The sequence below is a fragment of the Ranitomeya variabilis genome, chromosome 2 (assembly GCF_051348905.1).
Source record: "Ranitomeya variabilis isolate aRanVar5 chromosome 2, aRanVar5.hap1, whole genome shotgun sequence".
In the NCBI taxonomy this organism is placed as follows: Eukaryota; Metazoa; Chordata; class Amphibia; order Anura; family Dendrobatidae; genus Ranitomeya; species Ranitomeya variabilis.
Genome location: NC_135233.1, coordinates 236,286,095 through 236,305,826, shown reverse-complemented (window position 1 = coordinate 236,305,826; position 19,732 = coordinate 236,286,095). Strand labels below are relative to the sequence as shown.

The window sequence follows — 19,732 nt, the reverse complement described above, 5'->3', positions numbered from 1 at the left end:
CCCTGCGGACTGTACTGCCAGACAGCGTACCGCAACCCTCGTTTACCCCCCCCCGGATTGCTGCATTGGCTGCACCATTTTATGGACTGGGGGCTCAGCAGAAGGTACCGGAGACCGACCCGCTGCTGCCAGAAGACGGATCGTTAACCTTGGGCCCCCCTAGGGGACATTTTGTTGACAGCTACAAGGACTACTACCCTCAATAGAACACTTGCGGGTGAGGAAACCATAGACATGAATGAACTGTTGCTATTTTTGCTATTCACCTTTATTCTTTCCCAGTTTAACTGTTTATCTACCTTTATTGCTACCTAAATTTGATAACCCTTGCTCTGCCTCACGTTTGTCACTGCATCCGCAGCCTGCTTACATACAGATCACACCCATCATACACAGGACATACACATACTGTATACAGATGACTCCCATCATCCGCCTCTGTGTACTGAGCTGTATGACCTTTGTAAGGACACCTGAGTTCACTGCATTGTTCTAAGTTTCCTTACTCTAATGCCAAGTCCAAAACTGTGAAGCAGGAGGGCTCCAGGAGCTGGCGCCACAACCTGCAGGGAGCCCTGAGCACAGTGTCGTTACATCACATAGCCCATGCTGTGCTCTACATCCTATACTGAGGTGCGGATGGCCTCACAATACAGAGTAGCATTATAATATACATCCCGGCCTGACACAGACCACACTGACATGAGCAGACAGTTGTTAGATCTCAATTCTGTATTCCAGTCATTCTGGGAGTTGAAGTTTTGCAATAGATGGATAAATAGCACGTCTTGCAGTTAAGACACCTGAGGGAGGTAGAACTCGCAAGGTGAGGGCATCTTGGGTGTGCCAGGTGGGTGCTATTAGGGTGAACCTTGCCATACCTGGTACAGTACCATACACATACAAAATGGCTTTTAAGTATGTACACAATTATAGAAAAAAGCAAGACAAAATGGAAGTGGACAAACTGGTCTGACCAAATTAAGCACATGGGCGTACGGGTCGACTCCCAGGCCCCTGGGCAGTATCAGCAGGAGATTCAGGAAGAAATGTCACTCTGTGATACAGTAGCCCCCTAGTGGGAAGATCACCATGAAAAACTAAATTCACTGCAAAGCATAATTATCTGCATAACAGGCAGTAAATGCCATAGTACTTATCCTAGAAGGGTGGCTTACATCCTACTGTGGGAGAGAAAATAAACTGAGAACTTAAGAGTTAACTGCAAAAATCACAGTGGACTTATGATAGCCTGGCATCCAGCACAAATCTGGGGCCTGACAGTAATAACCAGATAATAACCAGAGCCCAATCGCTCCATAATCCGGAGTCCCTCTCATAGTTGCCACTAGAGGAGGACACTGGACACTCACTCTCTGCACCATCAGGACTATGAGCAACTATGCTGAAGAACTGGGGCTATGCAATCAGATCCAAAAAAGACGACATCTGAAGCTGGCATGTCTCCCCACAGGGTCGGCGGCTGGATGAATGAATGGCACAGTCAAGAGAATGTGAAAAAGTGGATGAATTAAATCATCAAAACATGGGGGCTCTCTCATCCATGTACTGTGCATCTAAGTGGACATCCTTTTGCGCCACAACTGGAGGGAATATAGGAGCAGCAGATGGGATCTCCTATTGTCTTTAAAGAGTTAAATCTAAAGGAAAAAAATGGAATTGGGGGTGCCTTTATTATGAGTTGTCCACGGTCGGCCCCTTCCACCACGTCACTAGGATGAAACATTCATTATAAGCGGAGCCCAAATCTATGAGTGAAGCTCAGTCCGGAATCAGAGCCAGACCGAGACTCATCACAACTGGACCCTTCACGTTACAAGCCCTTGACGCTGGTCATCGGGTATCTCCTATGCAACAGAACGGTAGGAAGTTTGGATGCAGAATTTGGCGGTTGGGGGATTAATGCTGAAATGAGGCTTTGCATTGTAATATTTTGGGGGTCTGTAAGGAACCTTTTAGCCAGTGAGAAGCTGTCTGTATGGCTGAAAAGCTCTGCTCTCACATAGCCCCTGTGTAAGCCCCTCCCCAGGCTTCCCATGCAGTCAGGTTTTCCATATGTCCCAGGACTTCGGGAACACGGCTATAGGATCTGCACAATATTCATCTTCTCTTTGGATTAGTAGGATATAAAATACTTGCGTGAGCAGCAAGATCTACGGGAAGGTATGGAGACCACCTGTACGTCTGTGTGCACAGATTTGTGTGGTTTGTGGGGGGGGGTCTCTATATTTGAAAATGTGCTTGCATCAGTATAGAAAGTTATGGGGAGAGGGGGCTTCATATTGTATATAACGTCCCAAAGATTGTGTATCGATGTGCGTCCATACTGTACAGTGGCGGTGTCCAACCTGTGGCTGTAAAACTACAACTTCCAGTATGCCCTGACTTACTTGATCTCAAAACATCCTGGGAGTTGTACTTTCACGGCAGCTGAGACTCACAAATTAGAGATCTCCACTATATAGTATACTTTTGTTTTGTAAATCTTTATTTATAAATTTTTACAACAAACATGCGTATAATGTATAACAATATAATAGTAATGCTCAGATTATATTGCACTAAGATCTAGAGCCATAATATGTGTTATTGACCTGAGAGTTGCAAAGAACATGTCAAAACAAAGAAAAGAAAACACAGTAAACTAATTCAGGCCATTAGGTAAGAATTCATTCCAGATATAATGATTAATTTGAACGTCTGGAACTTACTTGTGAGCATGTGACATTAGGACTTCACACTGGTAAGCATCAATTAGTTTGGTACTAAAAGGGGAGTAAAGACTATCCTTTATTAGGAATTAAAACGAGCTACCAGTTTGGGTAACAGACTCGATCACTGCGGCACGGACCCTAGAGGTAAAACGAGGGAGAGGTCCTTTCAAGAACCTATGAACTAGATAAGGGAAAGGGGAGAGACAAGTTATTTTAAAGAAGGGTGTGAGAGCACTGTATTGTATACTTTTTATTTCTTTATTTTACTCACTTATATAGCGCCATTATTTCCCCAGTGCTTTACATACATTATCATCACTGTCCCCATTGGGGCCCACAATCTAGATTCCCTTTGTCTTTGGAGTGTGGGAGGAAACCAGAGAACCCGGAGGAAACCCACGCAGACACGGGGAGAACATACAAACTCCTTATAGATGTTGTCCTTGGTGGGATTTGAACCCAGGACCCCAGCGCTATAGTGCTAACCACTGAGCCACCGCGCTGTCCATGTATACTGATCTGCAATGAACACAGGGGGTCCACATCTAGAACCATCTATGTATACAGTGCACTGGGGGCTGTATACAACCATTATCTAGGAACACAGCGCCACTTTATCAGCACAAGCGTATAAATGGTCCTAACCCCCCGATAATGAAGATGTTTTTACCCATTTAATGTCATGAGTCTACAATTCACAATTTGTTTCTTCAGTGTGAGGCTAGCTGGAGGTGCTGAGAGTTGTAGTTCTGTTAGTGTGTGTGGGAGTCTTAGATGTTCCTGATCATCAGCTTGGTCACTGGGTTTGCCATCTTTTACATTGTGTTTCTATGTATGTTGGTGTGGTGTACATAGGTGGGTACTGGGCATGTACCCTCATACAAGTGTAGAGAGGGATTTTATAATATGAAAGCTCACTCTTCACACTAATGTGTGCTGGAAACATCCTGACATGGAGGACGGAGCATATAAAACTCTCGATGGACTTATACCAGCTATGGTACAATAAGTTATGGTATATTGTTGCTGGGGTATGCGATCACTTTATGATTAGAAGACCCTCACTGATTCAGAGAATAAACAGGGCTACACTGGCAATTCACGGTCTTTTCCTGCACAGCGGCGCTCTTCTGCGCTGTTCAGAGACGGCAAATCACGCTGCACCCTTCATTCTCAGGATCAGTGGGGGTTCCAGCAGTCAAACCCCAGTAATCATGAAGTAAAGGCATACCGTAGCAATATACCATCACTTCCTGACATGAGAATACCATGTGATAATCTTCGGGCTGCCTGCCTCCAACACATAAAGCTTTACAGCGAATCTACGTTTTAAGGTGACTTAAGAATACACTGTTCTGTGTGTACTTAAGGAATAATACTAGATTTGGCCTTTTTTTATCCTATATTTTGCACCAGTTTTCTCCTCTTCGGGCTACATTTGTGATTTTCAAAATAGGAGAAAAATGAGTCAAAATTAGCCCAAATTAATATAAAAAGGTTTATAGTTTATTGAAATTAGAAAATAGTGACTAAAACATACATATAGCATATAGTAATTAATAATTCATAGGATTGTGCAGAGTGACCAATCCCTAGGTGCAACCAATAATCCAGGTATACAGACGGGACACAAATACCTCCAATTACAATAAAGGTTTATCCAACACTTTCCCCTAAACATTAAGGCTCATACATAGCACATGGAATAAACATCAATGTTGTATGGCTATACAGATTATAGCCGCAGTAACATCATGTGCCCAGTCTATACCGACCATAACATATCCACTAAGGGAAGCAAGAGGGGAGTGAGTTGATTAATTACCCATATTAAGCGGGGTGTCCGATCTGCGTCCTGGTACCGTACCCCAACGCGCGTTTCGCGTTCACCGTGTTGCCGCTTCCTCAGGGGGCGTGGCTAAATCCGGATCTCCATCCGGTTTAAGTAAGGTGTAATTCCGGTGACGTGTGTGAATAAAAAAGTGCGCTGCTATGGACCGCAAGTGAAATATCCCTTATTGCGCCTCAAGCCTCACTCCCAGCAGGTAAGTCCGGGTCACATGGGTGGGTCGGCGCCACGCCCACACCACATGACACCGGACCTCCGACGGGAGCCGACAAGGGGCAGCAGATAATACATATCAAAACTGTGTCAAAGTTAAGTAGAATAAAATATGGTGATAATAGTGAAAATACTACATGTGCACAAAATGCACTATTATATGTGCAAACATTTATGACGTGCATTTGAATTCCACATTAAAGTGACTAGTGCAAAGGTGCAAAAGAGATAAACCTTAATACATACAAATATATTAACTTTATTCCATCATAAAAATACAGTATAATATAAAATATACAAATGGCACATCCAACAGGCATAAGACATGAAGAGCGAAGTGGGACAACCACAATATGCAATAGCCATAAGATCAATTGCTGACAATCACAAAAATTATAGCATTACGTCATCCATCCAGGCCATTAAACATATCGCATAAATATATAGAATGTGTCAGAAAAAACTATCCCACTAGTCATCCATTAATCTTCATTTATTTCATATAGTTAGAGTAATACTCCAGAAGACACCGAACTTTCTTCATCACCATCAGGTAAGTAGAATCTTTTCACCATCTGTTGTCTCCCACGAACATATCAACGTCACATGTCATATGAATGTAGACATAAGTAAAATCGCACTAAAAACAGTAGAAGAATAGAGACCGAATTAAAATCTAATGAACAATGGCAAGGACAGGCATCTATCAGACAATTTAGAACCAGGGGATACAGTAATAGGAGCATCAAGAATGGCTACTTGAGGGCCAAATACGCATCGCGTGAGGAATTATTGCGCCCTGGGAATGGCCAGTTCAAAAAAAAGGCCGAACAACAAGACCTAGTAAGATTCATTTCTACGTACAACAGTGAGTGGACCACGATGAGGAATTGCCTCCAAAAACATTGGGGTGTCCTCAGGAGTGATCCAACTCTTTCTAAGGTCTTAAAAGAATATCCCTCAATGACTGCCAGACGCAGTAAAAATTTGAAGGATTTACTGGTATCAAGCCATTATGTCCCCAAACCAGGTGAGTACAATTTTGGCTCCGGTGGCCCAGTGAAGGGCTGTTTCCCGTGTGGAAAATGTATTTCATGCCCCAACATTAGTCGTACCACCTCCTTTGATGCAGTAGATGGTGGGAGGACTTTTAGTATCAACTATCACATAACGTGTAATACCACACAAGTGGTGTATTACGCTATATGTAAATGTCCCAAAGTGTATATTGGATTGACATCTCGCCGCCTTGGTACACGCACACGGGAACATGTGCGGGATATAATGGCTGGAGCAAAGGAGACTGATATGGCAAAACTCAAGGCCATACCGCGCCACTTTAGACAATTTCATGAGTGTGACCCCAAGACGTTTATGGTGCGTGGGATTGACCATGTGCAATGTGGTGTGAGAGGCGGTAATATTAAGCGCATTCTAGCACAACGTGAATGTCGCTGGATCTCTACTTTGGGAACCATGGCACCCAAAGGCTTCAATGAGGCACATGGTTTCTCGTCATTCCTCTAAATTTTGTCTGATAGATGCCTGTCCTTGCCATTGTTCATTAGATTTTAATTCGGTCTCTATTCTTCTACTGTTTTTAGTGCGATTTTACTTATGTCTACATTCATATGACATGTGACGTTGATATGTTCGTGGGAGACAACAGATGGTGAAAAGATTCTACTTACCTGATGGTGATGAAGAAAGTTCGGTGTCTTCTGGAGTATTACTCTAACTATATGAAATAAATGAAGATTAATGGATAACTATTGGGATAGTTTTTTCTGACACATTCTATATATTTATGCGATATGTTTAATGGCCTGGATGGATGACGTAATGCTATAATTTTTGTGATTGTCAGCAATTGATCTTATGGCTATTGCATATTGTGGTTGTCCCACTTCGCTCTTCATGTCTTATGCCTGTTGGATGTGCCATTTGTATATTTTATATTATACTGTATTTTTATGATGGAATAAAGTTAATATATTTGTATGTATTAAGGTTTATCTCTTTTGCACCTTTGCACTAGTCACTTTAATGCGGAATTCAAATGCACGTCATAAATGTTTGCACATATAATAGTGCATTTTGTGCACATGTAGTATTTTCACTATTATCACCATATTTTATTCTACTTAACTTTGACACAGTTTTGATATGTATTATCTGCTGCCCCTTGTCGGCTCCCGTCGGAGGTCCGGTGTCATGTGGTGTGGGCGTGGCGCCGACCCACCCATGTGACCCGGACTTACCTGCTGGGAGTGAGGCTTGAGGAGCAATAAGAGATATTTCACTTGCGGTCCATAGCAGCGCACTTTTTTATTCACACACGTCACCGGAATTACACCTTACTTAAACCGGATGGAGATCCGGATTTAGCCACGCCCCCTGAGGAAGCGGCAACACGGTGAACGCGAAACGCGCGTTGGGGTATGGTACCAGGACGCAGATCGGACACGCCGCTTAATATGGGTAATTAATCAACTCACTCCCCTCTTGCTTCCCTTAGTGGATATGTTATGGTCGGTATAGACTGGGCACATGATGTTACTGCGGCTATAATCTGTATAGCCATACAACATTGATGTTTATTCCATGTGCTATGTATGAGCCTTAATGTTTAGGGGAAAGTGTTGGATAAACCTTTATTGTAATTGGAGGTATTTGTGTCCCGTCTGTATACCTGGATTATTGGTTGCACCTAGGGATTGGTCACTCTGCACAATCCTATGAATTATTAATTACTATATGCTATATGTATGTTTTAGTCACTATTTTCTAATTTCAATAAACTATAAACCTTTTTATATTAATTTGGGCTAATTTTGACTCATTTTTCTCCTATTTTAAGAATCTGTGATTGAGTCGCCATATTCTAATTATTTATCTGACGTCTGTTTCTATATTTGTGATTTTCAGTTGTCTCTGAGCTAGTTCGTAGAGGCTAGCTGCTATGATGTCTCCCATAATCAGCGCACACACAGACATGAAGGATCCTTGCTCTCCTGTCTTTAAGTAACATGTGTTCAGCAACAGAATGGAGGACATTACATAGTACTGAGCAATGTACCTGTGAAACCAGGTCTGTGGGTGAGCTAAACACTTGTTAGAAATCAGCATCATGAAGGATATTATAGAGCAGTGCTGAGCAGTGTAGGTGTGAATCCAGCTCTAGCTACAATTCCAGTTCTGGGGTGAGATTTAGGCTATGTGCACGTCCGGAAAGTATGCAGAAATTTCCTGAGAAATTCCTGAGGTTTTCCGTTTTTTGTCGCGATTTTATCACGTTTTTATCGCGTATTTTGCGCATTTTTTGTGCAGATTTTGCGCATTTTTTCCTGAGGTTCCCAATGCAATATTATAGTGGGAAATCCACTTAAAATCCGCAAAATTAATGAACATGCTGCGTATTTTTTCGCATGCGTTTTTTTTGCGGAAAAAAATGCAACATGTGCACAAAAATTACGGAATCCATTAAAAATGATGGGACGCTTAATGTATGCGTTTTTTAAAGTGTTTTTGCAGCGCAAAGCCGCGGAAAAAACGCACAAAAAACGCAAAAAATCCGCGAATAATCCGGAACGTGTGCACATACCCTAAGGCTATGTCTCCACGCTCAGGATGGCCGGCGGTATCGCCGCAGCGGCGAAGCCGCTCGGCGCTAAGCCCCGCCCCCTTTCTGGGACGCGATGGTGCCGGATGTGTACAGTATACATCCGGGATCATCGCACCCCTCGCCATAGGGCCCTGTGATATGCCTTGCGGGGACGCTGCGTCCCCGCAAGGTGTATGGACATGCTGCGTTCTGAAAAGACGCGCAGCATGTCCGGAGTCGCAGGGCCGCCGCGTGCGGGTTTCCACGCATAGTGGAGACGGGATTTCATAAAATCCCCTCCACTATGCTGGAACATCTGGACGCTGCTTGTTTGACGCTGCAGCGTCAAACAAGCAGCGTTTACTTACCGTGGAAACATACCGTTACACTTGCTAGAAAGTAAGTTGCAGCACCATTGTCTGTGTTTCTCTACGTACATATTACCATGCTCCAACCTCCTTTTTCTCCATAGTCTTTAATAGTCTATACATTAGTGTATTCTGTACATAAAGTGCAGTCTAATACATTAGCGAGCTCACATTTTAGCTTGTTTTCATGGTGAAAGAAGAGTTTAGAAGGCAAAGTTGGGAGAAGTGGAAAATAAGTATATTTCTTTGAAAATACATATTACAACATTTGATATATTCACATAAGTTATAGATTTGTGCAGTTTGTTGAATGGACAGCCATCAATTAATCGGTTATATACTGACACATAGTAACAGACTGCAGCTGTGAGCACGTATACTTTTGCGGTTGTAGTTTTTTTAGCTTCTGAAAGTAAACATGAATGTTTCCATGTAGTGAGAACAAGCAGAAATCTTGAAAAGTGTTAGTATATTGGAAAGCTGCAGAACATTTTATTATGCGGTGGTAACGCTTTATTTACACAGAACAATCCCAACAGAAAGACAATAGTTAACAAGAAAAACCAGAGTGCTTGTTGAATCGGTGCCAAGTCGGCCAATGTATTGAAAGCTTTATTTAAAAAGGAAACAAAACACACGGCCCTCCGTCAGACGTAAGTAGAGTATCTGAGACTAGCATGCGAGGACTGAATATACAGTATAGACACTACTGCTATTAATGGATCCTAAAGAACCTGAGGACCAGGCATGGAATTACTTTTAAGTAGGAACAAGAATCAATATACAATATGTTACAGAGCTTTACAATATACTACACAAAACTGATTGCAGGTCCAGTGGGGCAGAGCATGGCACAAGAAAAAATCCTTATGTCTATTGCAGGGCAGGAGACAGGCACAACACAGGAGCCGCTCAGTCTGAAATGTTCCTTTAAAACGCAGTGCCCATATGAATGTCAGATGTGATGGATTTAACTTTAGACTGAACCCACACTTGTGTTTTCATTGTCCTGGAATTTGTGATTTTGGTGCTTTGCAGAAAGGTGCTGCGGTCACAGGTTCCTACCTGCGCTGCTGTGTGATGGAGAGCAAGAAGCAACCATGTAAAGTCACCTGTTCTATCCCCGAACACCTAGTCACCAGTGTTTATTTCTCCCAGACGTCATAGCCCTGTGTGTACATATATTCCTATTCCAAGTACACTTCACTGCTGGTCCCATAAACACTGGGCCGATACCTAGACAATAGCTGCGTGCCAGGCACAGGCGGACCTCAGAGGAAGCCTAGATATGGCGGAATATTTCCACTGCAGATCCATGTATTACATGCAGCTTTTACCAGGACTGAGCTGCAGATTTCACCCCCTGTAACAATGAACAGGGGAGACCTGCAGCTCATCCACATCACAGTGAGCATACTCATTTTTTTGACCATTTCTGCTACAGAGGAATACAATAAAATAGGAGATTTGTGGATGTAATCCGCGCTGCCGAATAAGATGTAGGACCAGATATATTCAAAATGAAGGATAATGGTTTTAAGTTCAGATGACGTCTGAACTATTTCTGATCTTGGGAATTTGAAAGCTTGTTAGAAAACATCCTGGTTGTATTTGCAATATCTCAAAACAAAAACCTTCATTCTCCAATGTACTTCATCTGCAGCAAACCAAACAAAAGTCACAGATAACTCCTCCAACTCTCCTTCTCATATGAACTCCTCTTCCTCCGTTAGCCATGCAGCAAATGTGTGACTGTTTGGTTTGCTACAGATGAAGAACTACATTGGGGAATGAAGGTTCTTGTTTTGACATATGGCAAATACAACCAGGATGTTTTCTAACAAGCTTTACAATGCCAAAGATCACAAATACTTCAGACGTCATCTGAACTTTGAAACACGTTGAATAAAACCACTTGTCCTTCATTTTGAATAAATCTGGTCCTACATCTTATTACATCCACAAATCTCCAATGTTATTGTATCTGATGCGGTCACTTGCTGCATCTGATATCTCCATTAAGATCTATACCCCCTGTTAATAGATCTGTCAGGTTAGTATAATCTGAATGTATCAATTTTTTATCCATCGGATAAGACCCTACGTGCGCTGATCTCTCCTACAGTTTCTCCCTTGGCTACAGAGGAAAGGTGTTTGTTGAAAAATCCGCATCTCAAACCCACCATCTGTCCGTACTAATCCTAGTATCCTCTGCAATGTGTGAGGAAAGGTGAATGATTTTGCCACAATCATACAGCATATGAGGAGACACAGTGCAATCCTTTCACATAGAAGATAAGCAGCATGAGGTGTCTTACTACCGCTCATCTCCTTCACCGCACATGTACATTTGTCTGAGGAAGCCTTATGGTGACAAGTCTTATTGGATGTGCCAACATAACATCCTGGCAAAGACCAAAACAAACTCACTGTAAGGCCACGTTCACACGTTAAGTATTTGGTCAGTATTTTACATCAGTCTTTGTAAGCCAAAACCAGGAGTGGGTGATAATACAGAAGTGGTGACGTGTTTCTATTAAACTTTTCCTCTGATTGTTCCACTCCTGATATTGCCTTACAAATTCGGATGTAAAATTCTGAACGTACACATGGCTGGGGTGTATGATGACTGCACATCAGCTGTGACTGCAATGTTCAGGCCAGGAAGTGTTGTCCCAGTCACCAGACAGGACTGTGAGCCGGCCGGGTGATTGCTGTGCCACACAATTAGGCTACATACACTGATGCTTCTTTGTCCCCAGCCTCACCGCACTCCACCAGTTGTTATATTGTATCACTGACGCTGGGCACGACGCAGCACCAGCTCTGTGCACTACCACCATTCACGTCAGAGTCTCTCATTCATGGCACCTTCATGGTTACCTGGCAGTGACGATGGGTTAGCTGTATTTCATAGTTCACAGATGAGAGCACAGCCGAGTATAAAACACACAGAAGCGGTGTCCCGCTGCCCGGCCTATTATAACACATGGCATTGTCTGTGATTTTATATGGAGACACACACTGGATACTCTGACCTTTCTCCAGCACTTGTCTATTAATATCACACTGTTTCATGGAATGAAAGACTCAAAGGATTCATTATAAAGAATAAACCCTCAATATACTCCTTTCCTTAACCCTTGCTCTTTTAGAGAAACCGTCATGTAACCATAAGTTTCTTAAAGAAAACACCCTATAAACTATTTTACTTCACGGCAATTTTAACCCCAATCAATATTACTGAATATCTTCCCTTGTACATACAGTTTACGTATAACCCTAAAGTTATCTACAGAAAAGGAGGAGTCACTGTGTAGATACATTACATTACTGATCCTGTACTGATCCTGAGTTACATCCTGTATTCTACCCCAGAGCTGTACTCACTATTCTGCTGGTGCAGTCACTGTATACATACATTACATTACTGATCCTGAGTTACATCCTGTATTATCCTCCAGAGCTGCACTCACTATTCTGCTGGTGCAGTCACTGTATACATACATGACATTACTGATCCTGAGTTACATCCTGTATTATCCTCCAGAGCTGCACTCACTCTTCTGCTGGTGAAGTTACTGTGTACATACATTACATTACTGATCTTGAGTAACATCCTGTATTATCCTCCAGAGCTGCACTCACTATTCTGCTGGTGCAGTCACTGTGTACATACATTACATTACTGATCCTGTATTGATCCTGAGTTACATCCTGTATTATACCCCAGAGCTGCACTCATTATTCTTCTGGTGCAGTCACTGTTGTACATACATTACATTACTGATCCTGTACTGATCCTGAGTTACATCCTGTATTATACTCCAGAGCTGCACTCACTGTGTACATACATTACATTACTGATCCTGAGTTACATCCTGTATTATCCTCCAGAGCTGCACTCACTATTCTGCTGGTGCAGTCACTGTGTACACACATTACATTACTGATCCTGTACTGATCCTGAGTTACATACTGTTATCTACCCCAGAGCTGCTCTCACTATTCTGCTGGTGCAGTCACTGTGTACATACAGTACATTACTGATCCTGTACTGATCCTGAGTTACATCCTGTATTATACTCCAGAGCTGCACTCACTATTCTGCTGGTGCAGTCACTGTGTACATACATTACATTACTGATCCTGTACTGATCCTGAGTTACATCCTGTATTATCCTCCAGAGCTGCACTCACTATTCTGCTGGTGCAGTCACTGTGTACACACATTACATTACTGATCCTGTACTGATCCTGAGTTACATACTGTTATCTACCCCAGAGCTGCTCTCACTATTCTGCTGGTGCAGTCACTGTGTACATACAGTACATTACTGATCCTGTACTGATCCTGAGTTACATCCTGTATTATACTCCAGAGCTGCACTCACTATTCTGCTGGTGCAGTCACTGTGTACATACATTACATTACTGATCCTGTACTGATCCTGAGTCACATCCTGTATTATACTCCAGAGCTGCACTCACTATTCTGCTGGTGCAGTCACTGTGTACATACATTACATTACTGATCCTGAGTTACATCCTGTATTCTACCCCAGAGCTGCACTCACTATTCTGCTGGTGCAGTCACTGTGTACATACATTACATTACTGATCCTGTACTGATCCTGAGTCACAGCCTGTATTCTACCCCAGAGCTGCACTCACTATTCTTCTGGTGCAGTCACTGTGTACATACATTACATTACTGATCCTGAGTTACATCCTGTATCTCTTTTTTTATTATAAAAGTACAAAACAAAACTTACAAGCAAAGCTTACAGACAAACTCAATAACAAAACAAATTATTCACAATCCCCAAAAGTCCAATGTCCAGCAGATTTATACAAACAAAATGTTCCTCCATTTCATTAATACCCCCCAGCAAGGGAAGAGACCTATATCCTTTTTTCCCTTCCTTTGTACATTTTTGCCCTCATACACACATACCCATGCATTCATCCCTAGAAAAATAAACAAAAGTCGGCCAACTGCCCTAAAGAAAGTAAATAGGCCACCTGGCCGAAACTTAATCATATATTTTTATATATTTTTATTTTTTATTTTATATATATTTTTTAATTTTTTTATTTTTTCCTCCTAAACTAAACCACTACCATTCCCCCAAAGGTCCCACGAAAGTTTGTGGCCTATCACACCAGGTCCCACGAGAGTTTGTGGCCTATCACACCAGGTCCCACGAAAGTTTGTGGCCTTTCCTACACAGCAAGGTCCATAAAAGTTTATGGCCTTTTTTTCCTCTTCTTGGCACCCCGCCGGACGTCCATTCTCCAAAACTCATCCCCCCACCCCCCAAGAAACCCCCCACCCCACCTAAACTAAATCCCCCCTAAAGGCATCATAGTACACATGTAACATATATATATATATATATATATACAACCTTATAATAACATATATCAATACAACATAATAATAACCAGTACACACCATAACCATGACCAAAGAACAGGCCCAAGTTCAATGCTTGCAAGCCCTATACCCGGGTTACCAATTACAAAACAAAAATCTGTAAGTGAGGGTTACAGCCCACCACCAGGAACTAGAGACCATCGAGGCTCTCACCCTAATCTACCACACATCACCCTGACCCTCCCTAACAACACAAAAGAGAAAATCCTGTCCCTATAGCCCTACCAATCTCTCCCTACCTGCCCCTACCTGTCCCTCACTACCAACCTAATACTAACTACCTGTCCCTAAAGACTGTCCCTATCTGTCCCTCCCTGTCCCTACACATCTATCTGACCCTACAAAATAAAGATAAAAAGATAAAAAAGACTAACTCAACCCTATCACAGGCACACAGAACCTAACTATCCCTAGGGCACATTAAAGGAGAAACCCCTCCATAGAAGAGAGGCCCTCCCTGCACCCAGCCTCTCACACTCCAGCAAGCACACTTATGCCAGGTCACCCAGGATGTTCCTAATTACCTCTTCCCTGGGAAAGACTTTCCGCTGAGTAGACACTAGACACCGTGCATTCCACGTGTGGAACCTAGTTACTAAACTAAGAAAACAGTGCCCCGATGTCGGCCACCAAGGGACCTGAAAGCCCCATAGACCCACTCCGCATAGGAAAGGCCTGCCAGCCTGGGCCAGCAAATGGAAGCACCCACCCTGCTGTAGACCTCCGTATTACAGGGACACCGAAGCAGGAAATGCTCCATGCTTTCAAGCATACCGCCACACTCCTCGCGGGGACAATACCGGTCATCAGAGCATCTGCACTTCAGGTTGTCCCTCACATAAAGCTTCCCATGGAAGCAGCACCAAGCCAAGTCCCAAAACTTCAAGGGGATCCGCTTAGAGTTCAATAACCTGAGCCCCACCTCCAGATCCCGGCTTGGGCAATCCCTGAGCGCCAGGGGCTTCTGAAAGTGGGTCAACAGGACCCTATTGTCAAGAAACCTTCTCGACATGGTCCTGATCTCCCACACTCCCAGACCCCACCGACGGATCACCTTCAGAACCGGGGTAGCATAAGTCGGAAGATGCCCATGAGGTGTACGAAGGTCCTTTACCTGCCCTCCTGTCTCCCATTCCTGGAAGAAAGGCCGAAACCACCCCCTACAGGAGAATACTCACAGAGGAGCCCTCTCTAACTAGAGGTTGGCGATGTTTGCCTTAAGAAAGGTGTTTACTAGAAACACCACTGGGTTGACCATACCCGACCCTCCTAGTCTCCTCGTGCGGTACGTGACCTCCCTCTTGATTAGGTTCAGCCTATTTCCCCATAATAATTGGAAAAACAGGCTGTAGACCCATGTCCAAAGAGGCTGTGGCAAGATGCAGACGCTGCCCAAATATATTAGCAAAGGAAGCAAATAGCCCTTGGCAAGACTAACCCTTTCCCTTAGGGTCAAAGACCAACCCTTCCACTGATCCACCTTCTGGGCGGCAATCTTAAGTCTGCCCTCCCAGTTTTGCTGGAGATAGTCCCCCGGGCCGAAACTGATGCCTAATATTTTACCCTCAAGGCGGCCACTGGCTCCGCCCGGTCCATCCTGACTCCCATCAACGGTCCACGCTCCACCCTCCTTAAGAGGGGGTTGATCGCAAACATGTATAACAGTGGGCTCAGAAGACAGCCCTGGCGGACACCAGACCTCACCTCAAAAGGGTGTCCGACCCAACCGTTCACGAGCGGAAAAGTCTCTGCCCCATTGTATAAAACTCTCAACCAATCAACAAACCTCCCAGGCAGACCATACCTCAGAAGGACGGACCAGAGGTACTCATGGTTAACCCGGTCAAAGGCCTTCGCCTGGTCTAAGGACAGCAAGTACCCCTTCCAGTGACCTGCCCTGCCCTGCTCCACTGCCTCCCGGACACCGAGCACAGCACTAAATGTACTGCGGCCTGGAACAGAGCAGTGCTGGGCCCCCGAAAGGAGCCGGGGCGCAAACTGCACCAACCGATTAAAAAGCACCTTTGCCAGAACCTTTCGGTCCATATTGAGAAGAGCTATGGGACGCCAATTTTCAATACGGGACGAGTCTTTAACCTTTGACAGGATAATCAGGGCTGACTTCCTCACTGAACTGGGCAGAATGTCCGAGGAGAGGCACTCATTAAACACCTCAGTTAAGAGGGGGACCAAAGAGTCCCTAAAAGTCTTGTAGAACTCGGAAGTTAAGCCATCCGGACCGGGTGACTTTTTGGGCCGGAGCCCATCAATTGCCCGTCTCACTTCCTCTTCCCTGATTGCTTCTGCCAAAACATGAAGGGAGGGGTCATCCCCTGGCTCAGGGATGGTTTCAGTCAGAAAAGCCGACATCTCATCCCGATCAGGATCCCTCCTCCCCAAGAGGTGCAAGTAGAAGGATCTGACCACCTCCAGGATCCCTGATTTGGATCTGTTCAGGGACCCCATACTGTCAATCAGTCCTCTCACCATCTTACAGTTCACTGACAACCTGCAGTTTCTGTAAGGGTCGGGCGAGCGGTACCTCCCAAAATCCCTCTCAAAAACCAAGGATGTGTGCCTATCATACTGGCACCCCTTGAGCAAGTCTTCACCCTGGAGATTTCCTCTCGGTCCCTTCCAGTCGAGACGAGCTGCTCGAGTTTCCTCCCCAGCTCCCGATACAGGCGGTACTTGTTCAGGCCCCTGAGGCTCGAGAGCTGACGGAAGAACCTTGCGACCCTTCTTTTGAAGATCTCCCACCACTCAGATTACTGCTATAAAGACCCAAGAGAGGTACCTGGCTCTGAAGAAATTCCTCAAAGGACTGTCTTCCGCCTCTTCCAGAAGGGACGAATTCAGCTTCCATAGGCCTCTCCCCATCTGGGAGTAAAGAGAATGAAACAGTGATCGGAGAACTCCACCTCAACAGCGGACACTGCAGAAGAGACGGCTTCCTCCTTTACAAAAAACCTATCTATTCTAGACCTACTGCTTCCTCTAAAAAAGGTGAAACCCCCATGACCTGGGGTGTGCCGGACGTGGACATCCACCAGGCGAGCTTCGCTTACTATGCTATTCAAGGCTATGCTATCATAAGCTAGCCGGTCTCCGGGGCCTCCCCTATCACGTAGTCTGGTTACAGTATTAAAATCCCCACCGAAGACCACCTGCCGGCTCATAAAAAGATAGGGCTTGATCCTCAGGAAGAGACATTTACGGTCCCACTTAGATTGCGGGCCATAGATATTGATGAGCCGAAGCTCCTGTCCCCTCATGAAGACGTCAAGGACCAAACATCTCCCTATTTCTACCTCGATCACCCGTCTGCATTCCACCTCCGCGATCTTAAAAAGGACCGCTACCCCGCTATACGGCTCGGCCGCAAGAGACCAGTATGAGGGCCCACTCCTCCATTCCCTCTTTGCTTTGTAGATGGACCCCAGGTCCGTTAGTCTGGTCTCCTGCAAAAAAAAAATATCAGCCTCAACCAGGGTGAAAAAATCAAAGGCCGTAAATCTAGCCGTATCTGACTTTATGCTGGCGACATTAATCGACGCCAGAGTCAACGGGGTAGGTTCCGCCATCATAGGTGATTGAGTTAGATGGCCTGTTTTTTAACCGAACCCCCTGATTTCCTCTCCCCCACTGAGGAGGAGCCAGACTCACCCCTCCTCTTTAAAGACACCGAGGTGTCCATATCCTCCTTTACAGCACTGGACTTCCCAGAAATAGATTCCTCGCCCCTGGACCCCGAGGCAGTCACCCCTCCAGAGGAGTGTGAATCCCCCGGAGGACAGACGTCACCACTCCCTGAAGGCACCCCAGATGTTGCGTCCGGCCCCTCACCCCCGACCTCCGACACAGCAGAGTCATCGAGGGCTTGGAACCGATTGGAGAGGGGGATCAGAAGGGAGTCGGTGAGCCCTTCCGTAGGCACCCTAGTGGCCAGGGGGGGGGCTTAGATTTTTTAGCCTCGTTCTTCCTCTTCTTCCGACTCTTACCGGTACGATTGTCACCCGTTTTTTTAGGCTGCTCCACCACCTCTTCATCCAGACTTTCATACTGGGAAGAGTTATCAGAAGCAGCCAACTCCTCCCTCTCCATCCTCCGGATCTCCTCGCTCACCGCCTTCTCCCCCCAGGGCCTCAGAGGCTTCGGCTGCCGCGTCCGGGGTGGGGGCAGTCATCACCCCAGTTGCCTGAGGCTTATCCTGCCCCCTGCCCTTACAGCGCCTCACCTGTGGCCACTGGTGGGCAGATGTGCCAGCCTCGCCTTTCCTCACTGACCCCTCAGCTTCCCTCACGCCTCCACCCTCAGCCCCAGCAGAAGTTGCACCTCCGGGGACCCCCCTTTGGCTCCCCCCTGCCGGGCCAGAGATGGTGCTGGAAAAGGAACGGGGCAGCGGCTATACGGGTGACCTAGGTCACCACACAGGTGACACCTAATGTCACCACAGGCCGCGGCAACATGGCCTACCCCGCCACACAAGGCACATTTCTGCACCTTGCAGCCTGCGCTGAAGTGGCGGGGATCACAGCACCTGTGGCAGACCTTCGGTTGCCCCTGGTAGAAGATCTGGATTCTGTCCCTCCCCAGAAATGCTGAGGAGGGGATGTGGGTGACCGTACCTCCTGAAACCTTCAACTTTACCATGAAGGTCCAGCCCCCTGACCAAATGCCAAACTCATCCGTATTTTTTTTTTTAGGGACCTCGGTGACTTCCCCATAACGGGAAAGCCACGTCATTATGTCGACCCCAGAGAGTGACTCGTTACTTGTCAGAACGGTCACCCTCTTTACACTATTTTGGCGAGACACCGCCTGCACGGCAAAGTCTCGACAGCCGGGCTCCCCCTTTGCCAGTTCGAAATTCGACCAGAAAAGCTCCAAGCCCTCTGGCCGAACAAAACTGACATTGAAGAAGGAGGTGCCAAACGGATGAATCAGGGTAAAGATGTCCGTCGCCCTGAATTCCATCTTCAGAAGGAGCTCCACAACCCTCGCCCTTGGCGGGCACGCTTCACTGCCCCTCCACCGAAGACGGACCACATTCCGCCAGGCCACCCCCTGCCCGGCTGTCGGGATGGACCAAACCGTTTCCCCTTCCCTTTTATCTTGGAAGGAAGCCGGGCCGTGTCTATCGAGCCAAAAGGCCAAATCCACCACTCTTCCCTCTACTTCGATCGTCCGTTCTCCCTTTTTGAGGGCTCCAGGAAACTGCGCTGCAAGACGCTATCCCTGAGGTCCAGAGGCGAGGAAACCCCCTGACTAGACCCCGAGGCTCCAGCCACCACCCCCGAATAACTCAGAGAACCTGTGGCTGGGGGGGCAGATGGACCGGCCCCCTTCCCCCTTCTCCCACTACCATCAGACACCGCACTCACACTTGCCACCCTATTCACACTTGCCACCTTAGATGCACTGCCACTCGCATCCTCAACCATAGACACTTCCATACCTGCACCCTCCTCATCCACTCCATCAGTCACCCCACTCTCACTCACATGCACACTGGGGTCAATA

The 19,732-nt window shown here is 45.7% G+C and overlaps 1 protein-coding gene across 2 annotated transcripts in view; it reads left to right on the top strand.

Moving 5' to 3' along the window:
- The first annotated feature begins 1,837 nt into the window (after positions 1 to 1,837).
- SLC38A5 (solute carrier family 38 member 5) overlaps positions 1,838 to 19,732 on the top strand; it is a 103,193-nt gene continuing 85,298 nt past the window's right edge. The window contains exon 1 of one of the 2 annotated variants that reach the window (XM_077284114.1): positions 1,838 to 1,883. The gene's annotated coding sequence lies outside the window, so the exon portion shown is untranslated. Of the gene's footprint in view, positions 1,884 to 2,120; positions 2,185 to 19,732 lie in introns of those variants that run through there. The other variant, XM_077284112.1, reaches the window with a different exon arrangement.